At 43.5% G+C, this 9677-nt stretch overlaps 1 protein-coding gene across 9 annotated transcripts in view; it reads right to left on the reverse strand.

The window, feature by feature from the left end:
* Positions 1-6808, reverse strand: part of SMAD9 (SMAD family member 9) — a 77371-nt gene extending 70563 nt beyond the window's left edge. For 5 of the 9 annotated variants that reach the window (XM_070520539.1, XM_070520534.1, XM_070520538.1 and 2 more), the window contains exon 1: positions 6636-6771. The gene's annotated coding sequence lies outside the window, so the exon portion shown is untranslated. The other 4 variants (XM_070520535.1, XM_070520532.1, XM_070520536.1 and 1 more) reach the window with 4 other exon arrangements.
* Between the last annotated feature and the right edge of the window lie 2869 nt (positions 6809-9677).

Below are 9677 nucleotides of genomic sequence, written 5' to 3' on the forward strand. Positions count from 1 at the left end.
TAACCAGGAAAAATATACAGAAATCCAAATAGATGACAATTTTTTTACATAAGGAATCTTACTATTGGATAAACATTTTGATATTCGCTTTCATGACTTTTCTCTCTCTAATTAGGCTATGAAATCCTGGAGAACAGGATTTTATTTTGTTCTGTTACTTTATTTTGTTATGTGGTCCCAAGGGCCTGGTTTGGGGCCTCATAAGCAGCATAGGTTCAACCAGCACAGAGTATATATTGATTGAATAAAAAACCTATATAAACCCGCAAAATTTATAAATCCTACTTTATAGAGCAATTACTACATCCACAACATCACAATATTTTAAAACCCCAAAACATAATCAATATTTTGAAAAAAGTTAAAAGTGGGTATTTGCAATAAATTTAGACCAATAACAATAGAAAGGAGGTGCCACTCCTTTGAAACAACACCTAGGCACCAACTTGCCATTGTTTGCACATAGAGCAAACACCTAATGACAGCTTTGTGTAAACACACAATCAACCAATAAGCCCTAAGGGAAGCATTTTTGTACACAAAGGTTTGCCTTTGACAAACATCTGACCCAACTTCTGCTCCTAAAAACAAAATTCTGCTACCACTAGCAAATAGGTAAAGAATTATATAAATGCCTCAGCAAGTGAAAGAAAATCACAAGACCTAAAATCTTTTTAGTTGAATACATTTTCTCATCTTCCACATTCATTGGCTTCTAATAATTACTCATATTACTAATGATAATCACTCATATCATTAATCACTGGTAGTCCCGCTTTATGAACAAATTGTGCTCATTTCTGTGCGGTCGTTTGGAAATTGGAATTTCCCATAGAAACAATGTTCTGAGTGCTGATATAGTCCCTGGCCAGCCCACTTAGCTCCTAATCCCGGTGGTCTCTAATCTGCTCACACTAGCCCAAACAGGTGATGTCTACCCACCATCTGCCCACCTGCTTTCTGCAGCACCCCAGGGCCCAGGCTTAGGGGCCTCAAATCTTCACAACTGCCCTTAATGCACAAACTTTTAAACTGCCTCCTCTTTCTCCTTCCTCCTCCAACCAAACTCCAATCTCTTCCGTGCGATTCTTAGCAAAGTAAAAAGCAAGATGAATGAATGGATTTATAATGAAGTGTGAATAACAGAAGTAGTCAAATATTCTACCATGGGATGGAAAACTGATGGAATCTGTGAATCCTTTTCCGAGTTATTTTCTGAAAAGTGTTACCACCAAGTCAGTTAAATTTAGATACAAGAATTCAGAAAGTAACTCCTAGCACTTCAGCTGAACTCTACCATCCATCAAACTCTCCTGTAAAAATATTTGCAAATCTGCTCTAAACCTTCCACAGCCCGCAAGTACTTAAAACAAAATCCTTCAAGGCTTTTGATAAACTGCCCCAATCTACGGTTCCAGGTCTATCTCCTACTTTACCCATCTCACAATTACTGCATTTTGCAAAAACAAATTGAAACATACAGACACACATATGTGCATGCGCGAGTGCACACACACACACACACACACGCACACTAACTAAAGCAAATCTACATTGATCAGCTTCCAAACAGTTTAACAGATTAAAAGTGAAAAATAATAGGCTATATGGAAGAAGACATCCCTGGGTTAAAGCAGGGTTTGTGAAGGCACACAGCCCGCTCTACCTAGGGATGTGCTCTCAGGATCAGCGAGTTTAAGCAGCTGCTACCTCAGTGTTCACATTTTCACCGCTTCCAAACCCTAAGTTGTTTCAGAACCAATCCCCTATGTCATCAACACAGCTGGGTGGCCCCAAGAGCACATGTGCACTTTCCAGATGATTTGTCCAGTGGTAGAAAACTGGAAACTGGAGTTCTCGAATGAATGGTCATCCCTGGTAATCCCAGTGTTTGTAAACCAGACTGAGTTTCACAACGCAGCACTAAATCGATCCATTTCATGATTGAACAATACACGTTTCCAATTTATAGTCCCTCAAAGTTAAATTTGAAAAGGGGGAAAAGGAAGTGATCAGACATTAATATTTAATTTCCCCAAGGGGAATTTCATATATAAAAATAATCCTGACCAGTGATGTTAATCAGAATACCAAAAGAGAGAAAGATTTTGATATTTAGTATTTCCTTCAAAAAAAGAAAATAAAAATTGCCTTCAAGAGAAAAATCAGAACTTTGTAGGACTCCTTTACATTTATTTTATGGGTGAAATTTTTGTCTTTGAATTAAATATGGGTTAGGAAATGCAGGAAAAGAACTAAAATCCTTTCAGTGTTTATGACTTCTTAAAATGACACAGCTGCGTGTACACATTTATAATGTTTCTTAATACTTATGAATTTCACTTTAAGTTTTGAATTTAATTTTTATGTCATAGTCTCTTTAATTCTTAGAAAACTGATTTCTAGTTGATTAGGCTTCCCAACTAAAACTGAATAGAATACATTATATAGGTATGATATTTATACACAAATTACATTTTTTACATTATACTAACTGCTAATTCTGAATCACTTGACAAAATATGATGCATTTTAACACATGATCTAGTATTGCTTGGTAATATAATGAGCAAGGAACAAAGGGGGGTTCAGTTGACAAGGCTGATAACAAGACCCTTTCTACATCCAACGTGACCAAAACATAAGCTCATCTCAGTAGCAGTCTGCTTTTCCTTTTGTGAGCATAGTTTGAAACATATACACTAAAAACAGTATCAATTTTTACGTGGCTATTAGTGGGGGGGTGGGGGGTCAGCATATCGTGTTAGCAATTTTCTGTGGAATCACATTAGAGCTTCATTGTGGTAGCCATATCACATTAAAATCTGTTTTTTGCTAAATGGCTTCCATTGTGTATTTGGTGAATCTGATATGGAAAATTGCTAATGCAATAGGAGTATCACATAAGCTTTCCTGACTGTAATGCTCAGCCACAATATTCAGGAGAAAGAGGCTCAAGGGGACTGGAGGGGTTTCAGGGCTGGCTCTCCACAGCCTCTTAACAAGTCCTCAGCTCAAGTTCAACATTGACTTCTTGAAAAATGGACCGTTAAAACCTACTGTATGGGGGAAAATCCTTTTCAGATTTTATTTCAGAAGAGATCATGGGTTCAGTGAAAGATGCGTCATTTAATTAATATTTATTGACTGAGCACTATGGCAGGGCACCACGGTTAGCATTAACGGAATGAAAAAGATAGATGAAACATGGTCTGTTCCTTCACAGATCTTGAAAGGACTGACTGAGGAAAAGAAATAAATTATCATATGAGAAACTTAATGCAAGATGTGGCAAGAGCAGAAAATGCAAAGGGCCATAGGAGCTCAAAGGAGGACATGCCTGCAACCAGGGTCAGCAGAGGAAGTTCTGGGAAGGCAGCACCTGGACAGGGCCATAAAAGATGAGGACGATGTTGATAAATCTGAGGATCTGGTGAGGGGTGGGGATGCAGGAGAAGGCATTCTAGGCCTTAGCAGGAGTAAAGGTGCAGAGGAGAGGAAAGGAGAGCTATGCATGGGAAATTATAATTCATTATTTTAATTGCAGCATGAAATACGGACGGGGTGGGAAGATAAGCCTGGAAAAATGGTCCAGGGTCAGCCTGCGGCTGACACCAAAGGAGAGCAGTATGTGGCGTTAAGGATGGTTTGGGGTGGAAGTGCCAGGATGCAGTCCACCGGCAAGATTAACACTCAGCTTTCAGGGGTATGACAGCTTCTAATGCTAACAGTCATCTTGAAATCTTAACAACTTTGGTTAGCACACATTTCTTAAGAGACACAATTTATAAGACTATTTATTTTAAAAGGTTAGTTTTCTGCCAAGGGATATTTGTTTATTTTTTGTTATACCCCTAGTCATGACATGGACATTCACTAGGTTAACAAAAAACATCACTAAAGTGTTCACACTGTTGTAACTACGTGTGAATTTACTGTTTGCTTTTTTTTTCTTTAGAATAACTTTTCAACTCACTGGCAACTGTAACCAAGGAAATATAAAGCCAGAGGCCTAGAATTACAACTATTTGAAGAGATTCATGCTTTCAATGTACTGCTGTATTTACTTTTTCATTCTGGACACTTCCGTGTTTCCGAATTCCCCTCTAAATGCTAGAAACAATAAACAGAAAATCTGCACTAAGCTTCATTAGAGCTTTAAAATTTAATGTAGTATGTTTTGCAAATTAAAAAAACAAAAAACTTCTTTATTTTCCTTAACCTGTATCTTTCCTTAAATCAGAACACATTCTGTGGATGAGTATTATTTCTGACACATTAAAGCAGAAAAAGATGAAATTGCTGTTTTATTTATTGCAGAATGTCAGACATAAACTAGTTAGTTGCCTAAGTGCTACAGTGACCACTTATTAAACACTCCAATTTGGTAGGGAAATTGCACTCTCATTAATCACAATTAAACTATTTGTAAAACTGAAATTGAAATTTTAATCCTTATGAAATAATTTAACAGATTTTTTTTCTCCTCCAACTGACCACACAATCAGAAAGGATAAACAAATTTACCAGTTGCTTATTACTTATTGATATCCTTGGCAATGTTTCATTTAAAAAAACAAAACTCTTCTTTCTCATTACATGTCTTGGGCAATCAGAGACGCAGTGGTTGACATCTGTGAATATTTTCTGATTACTCATTAACTTGGGATATAAAAGTAAAAGAAAAAGATTTTAAAAGGAGAAAAGTCAAAGAGCTCATGCTGACTTTAAAAGACTGATGACAGAGATGTAAGAACTGTAAAGTATTTAGTGGTTTAACCTAAAATTTGTTTATATCTTTGATTTTTTAGTAAACACTATACTAATAAAAATTAGTTTGCTCAGATTAAGAGTATGTTGACATTCCCTTAAACATAGCTTGAAACCACAGAGCTGAAGCATAAAACAACTCTGACAAAGATAGCCAGTCAAGCATAAAAATGGGAGTTGGTTGTGTCAGAATAGATTAAGAGGCTGAAGACTGTCTGCTAAAGACAGTTGTCTTGCCATCAATGAAGGCAATTATCATCACTAAAAGTTATTCTTCTGATATATTTGAAACTTCCGTCATATTATATCTAAAATGCTCCTTATTTATAAACTATTACATCATTTTCTTATCTGCAGTGTCCTTCTTGGACAACCACAAACTTGAAATCGGTCCAAAATCTTGTTGTTTATGGTTTCCTACAAGCATAGGGAAACTCACTTATTCAATTGTCTATTTGAAATTAGGAGAATGCGCTGGGTTTTACTTTTACTTCCTTTTTAAATATATATGACTATTTTTAAAATGCAAGTACTCAATGGCATTCCCTCACACCGACAGGACTCCTAAAGCGGAAGATCTGTCTGAAACAGAACATTTCACACACCCAGAAGGATGCCCCAAATCCTCCGCTTACTTATGGCCAAGGAGGCAGCACTACTAAGTGCCGTATGCCTTTACAGTTATCCTCTATTATTCCTGCTAAGCCACACTTTCAGAAGATCATCCGAGAAAGCTGGCAAGCCACGGAAATGGTACTCGTAAACTGCATCCATTAAAAGCAATCCACAGTGTCCTGTGGATGTGTATCCCACTGTGAGTTACTGGGTAAAGAATTTACATGCAATTTTATTCCAAAACTAGATGTACATCAGTTGTAGGTTATTTCTCAGGAGTACCAGTTCCAGCCCAGAAACAAGTCAACGGAGTTATTTCTAAACTATCATTTCAAATTTCCACTGTCAAGAGTGGGAGGAGGAAGGAATAGTAACGGGAAGACTTGTCAGCGATTAGCCATCCATAAAAATGTTTCCCCCGCGCTCCTCCTTCCGATCACAATGCTGGCGTCAGTTAGTCTCCTGTATCTGTTCCCCACCTCGCCCCCCTCCCCTCTGCGGAGAGCTGGCACCGAATGGCAGGCGAAGGAAAAGACAAACATCCCAGCTCCCAAGACAATCCAAGCGCTAGCCCAGAGACACTTGAACAACATTCCTAACTTTTTTTCTTTTTCTCACTTCGCGTGCCTCAAAGGTAAGGAGAGTGAAAAGCCTGTGTGATCGAAGGCCAGGGAGGCTAGCTGAGTCACAATTACTACCCCTCACCCTGATTTCTCCACTGTCCTCGCCGCCCCCCCCCCCACCCCGCACCCCCCGGCACAGCAAATGGTTACTCAGCTCCGAGTTTGGGGCTCCAAGGCCCCGGTCCTCGGTGCGCGGTGCCCGGCCTCCCCCGCGGACAGCGGGCGCGCATCCCTGCCCACGCCCTGGGCCACAGCCCCGCGCGGCCCGCGCCCCCGCCGCGGGACAAGCATCCTCCGGCAGGTCCCCGGTGCCGGCAGCCCCGTCGGGTGCGGCCAACTCCCCGGGGCTGTCCCCTCCGGCTCCTCTCCCACCCAGCCCACCCCAAACAGGCTCTGCCCAGAAATACACGGACGAGAATACAAAGAACCAAGCCACACGCCCAAGAGCCTCCAAGACTTCCCTTGCGGAAGAAAAACTTAGCCACACACGCACGCACCCGCCCAGCGCGCGCCGCAGAGGGCATCTCTTACCTGTCCCCACGGTGCCACTCATCCCTCCCCCACCCAGGTCTGGCTCCCCCCGCCCCCGGGGGTCCCGGCCGCCCGCTCCGAGCGCCGCGCACTCACTGCCTGGCTCGCGCGCCCAGGGGCTGCAGGGCCCGGCAGCGGCGGCGGCGGCGGCGGGGACCGAGACAGCGGCTGCGGCGGCGGCGGCGGCCCAGCCGGCGTCAGTCAGACTGGAGCCGCGCAGCCTCATCGCCCGTATTAGTGCGCCGACCTGGAAAGCGGCCAGCAGCCCTGTTCCCCGGCCCGCCCCCGCCGCCGCCGCGCGCCCGGCCGCTCGGGAGCCCGCCGGGAGGGGGCGGCCACGTGCGCGGAAACCTGCGGCGGGGGCGCCGGCCACGCGGGACCCCGGCCAGGGCTGCCCCTCGGTCCTGCCGCGCGAGCCCAGGGTCGCCTCGGTCCGCGCCCCAGCCCCGCTCCCGGCAGCGTGGGGCACCTCGCGTCCCTCGTCTCCACCTGGAGCCTGAGGCCGAAGGAGGGTTCTTACCAGAACAGATGCAGGACCAACAAACCGGTTTGGAAACCCCTCCGAGCCGCTCTTTCGGACACGTTTCTAAGCCCTGATGGTTCCTTACTCCTTTCAGAGTAAAGGGATCATTACACCCGTCCGCAGCGCCAGAGTAACTGGTTTGCACAGGCATAGGCAGAAGGAAACCTAATCACCCTGAGTGGTGAGTGGAGTTAAAACTAGTTATATAATTATGTGGATTGTCATTTCCCTACGTGTATTTGTTGAACAGCCTAGCGTATGATATATATTATCTAATCTAATAAAGATACAACCTCGTGGGCACTGAGCAATGTTAATGTACAACCTTCTTGTTCATGGCCTGCCTGCCCACTAGGTAGCCTGCCTTTTGAGGTCACCGTGGACTCCTGGAATCCACTCAGAATACGCTTAGGAAATGCCACCCAGTACTGATGGCCTTTGATTCCCCATCAGCCAGTAGCTCTTCAAAGAAAAGGCATTTACTGCAGAGGTGAAAGTAAAATAAAGCCACTCAGGACAGTATTCAGTTTGTTCCTGTGTATAGGAAAATCACTCCCCCAAAAGGATTCTCCCTGAACTGTAAACGTGAGAATTTAACTGCTTTTTTGAGTTCTTAAAGCACTGGGCATTCTTCCCATGGCAGATGCCGTTTCTGTATTATCACACTGTTGTAGTGGAGCAATGCCCTTATTTAAAACAGCATTTGTAGTAGAACCTAAAACTCGAATTGAAATCCTTTTTCTACCCCTGGCCCGTTTACCTCTGCTCCAGGCCAGGTGTTATGTTTGAGATTGCTCTGGGTGTGAAACACCAGGAAACATTTAGACTGCTGAAAGCTACCCATGGCACCTGTTGTGTACTTTATTGCAAGTAAACTAATTAGGTCCTCAGGATTGATACCATGTGGCTCACGTTTTTTAAAAATGTTGTTAAGAGAAGAAATGGCTCAGTCACTCAGTTTCCTTCTCTTATGGCATTAGACAGTGCAGAGGACGCCATGCAGAGCGAGAAGTTAGAACCACTGCTGTGCTGGCTCATGCTTCTGGTGTGGAGTCTTTGTACGTTCACGGAAGGCTCCTGGCTCTTGGCAGGACTTGGATTTGCAGATTCTTTGAGTGTGTGTAGTCTGCTTTTTCTGTACATTCTCATTTACATACCAAGACATTTTGGCACCTAAAAGTTAGCCTGTCACATATACGATTCTTATCATTTATTCCTCAAGCCTAGTATAGAAAGTTAATCCATTTCACCCAAGAGCAGTAAGATCTGGTGAGTTATAAGAAACTGCCCACTCTGGGAAAGGAGGCTCAGTGTTGACACTCCATTTTTCAGGAGCTGACTAGCCCTGTGATAGGAAATCCAGACTCTCTGCTTTATTTTTCCTCTTGATTTCTTCATTGGCTGCAAGTTTACTGCTTGTTAGAACTTCCACCAAAAAACTACATGATGGGAATCATATGAGCGGTGAGACTCAGTCACAGGTTGTGATTTGGTGGAACCTCCAGTAAAATTTTGGTTCAAGATCTGAAAACCGCAGTGAAACTGAGCTTCCCATTTTCTGAATTAGAAGGACTTGGCGCAACATGAGCTCCTACAGCCTATAAAACAGCGGTAGGAAGGGCAGCTTCCTTTCCCGTAAGAGGCTGAGTTCTCTTCACTTGTTCTATGTCCAGCATAGGATGAGATGATGACAAAGTCTATAGTACTCATAGATGTGCAGGTTCTGCTTTGTTCATCTCTTGTCCCTTACGTTTGATCTAGCATTATAATGGTTCCGCTCAGAGCCTCAACTAGGAATTGTTGCTCACACACCCCTCCCGCTTCTAGTCTCCTTCCTACATTTCATCTGTAACTCTGTCCTAGCTCTCCGTTATTCTGCCTCCCCCTTGAACTTTCCATCAAGAGCCATCATTCATTCCATAACCATTATTGAACACTTTCCTGAGTACCAGGTGCCTGGACTAAGCATATGAACACGGCACTGGCCCTCAGTCAACTCAGGCTCACTAGGAGAGACACACACACCAACGATTGTCATACAGCTTTGTGTGTCACTTTGGGGTGTGGGCACAGGGGAGGTGTCAGGGAGGTCTCCACAGAGGTGAAATTTTAGCTACACCTTGAGAAATGAGTATGAATGCCTACCCCCTCGGTAGCTAAAGAAGCCCCCCGCCCCCCCCCCCAAGTCTCAGTGGACACAGCTCTGTGAGTACCAGCTTTGAGGCACAGTGCAGCCTGGATTTCAGCCCCCTGGGCCAGGCACTCTGATGCAGACACAACTTGTACAACTGTAAAGGCAGCCCAGAATGCCTACTATGTGCAGAATTCCTGGACATTTTGAGCATGAAAACCTCGTTGTTCCTAAGAGAACTGTCAAACTAGTTGGATAAATAAGAAAAATAATGTTACGAGGTAGGACATCACCAAATAAATGCTCTGGGATTGTGACAAGGTACTCGACTAACAGAACATCTTGATTTAGTCATGAAGAGTGACGGCTATCTCCTGTTGTGGGATTCTCCCTCCTGGGACTGTTGAGGGGAAAAAGATGAGAGGAAAAAAAACAAGAAATCACCTTCATGTACAGTTGTTCCCCAAATCTCATTTATTTATTG

This window comes from Equus asinus, chromosome 11 (assembly GCF_041296235.1).
Source record: "Equus asinus isolate D_3611 breed Donkey chromosome 11, EquAss-T2T_v2, whole genome shotgun sequence".
In the NCBI taxonomy this organism is placed as follows: domain Eukaryota; kingdom Metazoa; phylum Chordata; class Mammalia; order Perissodactyla; family Equidae; genus Equus; species Equus asinus.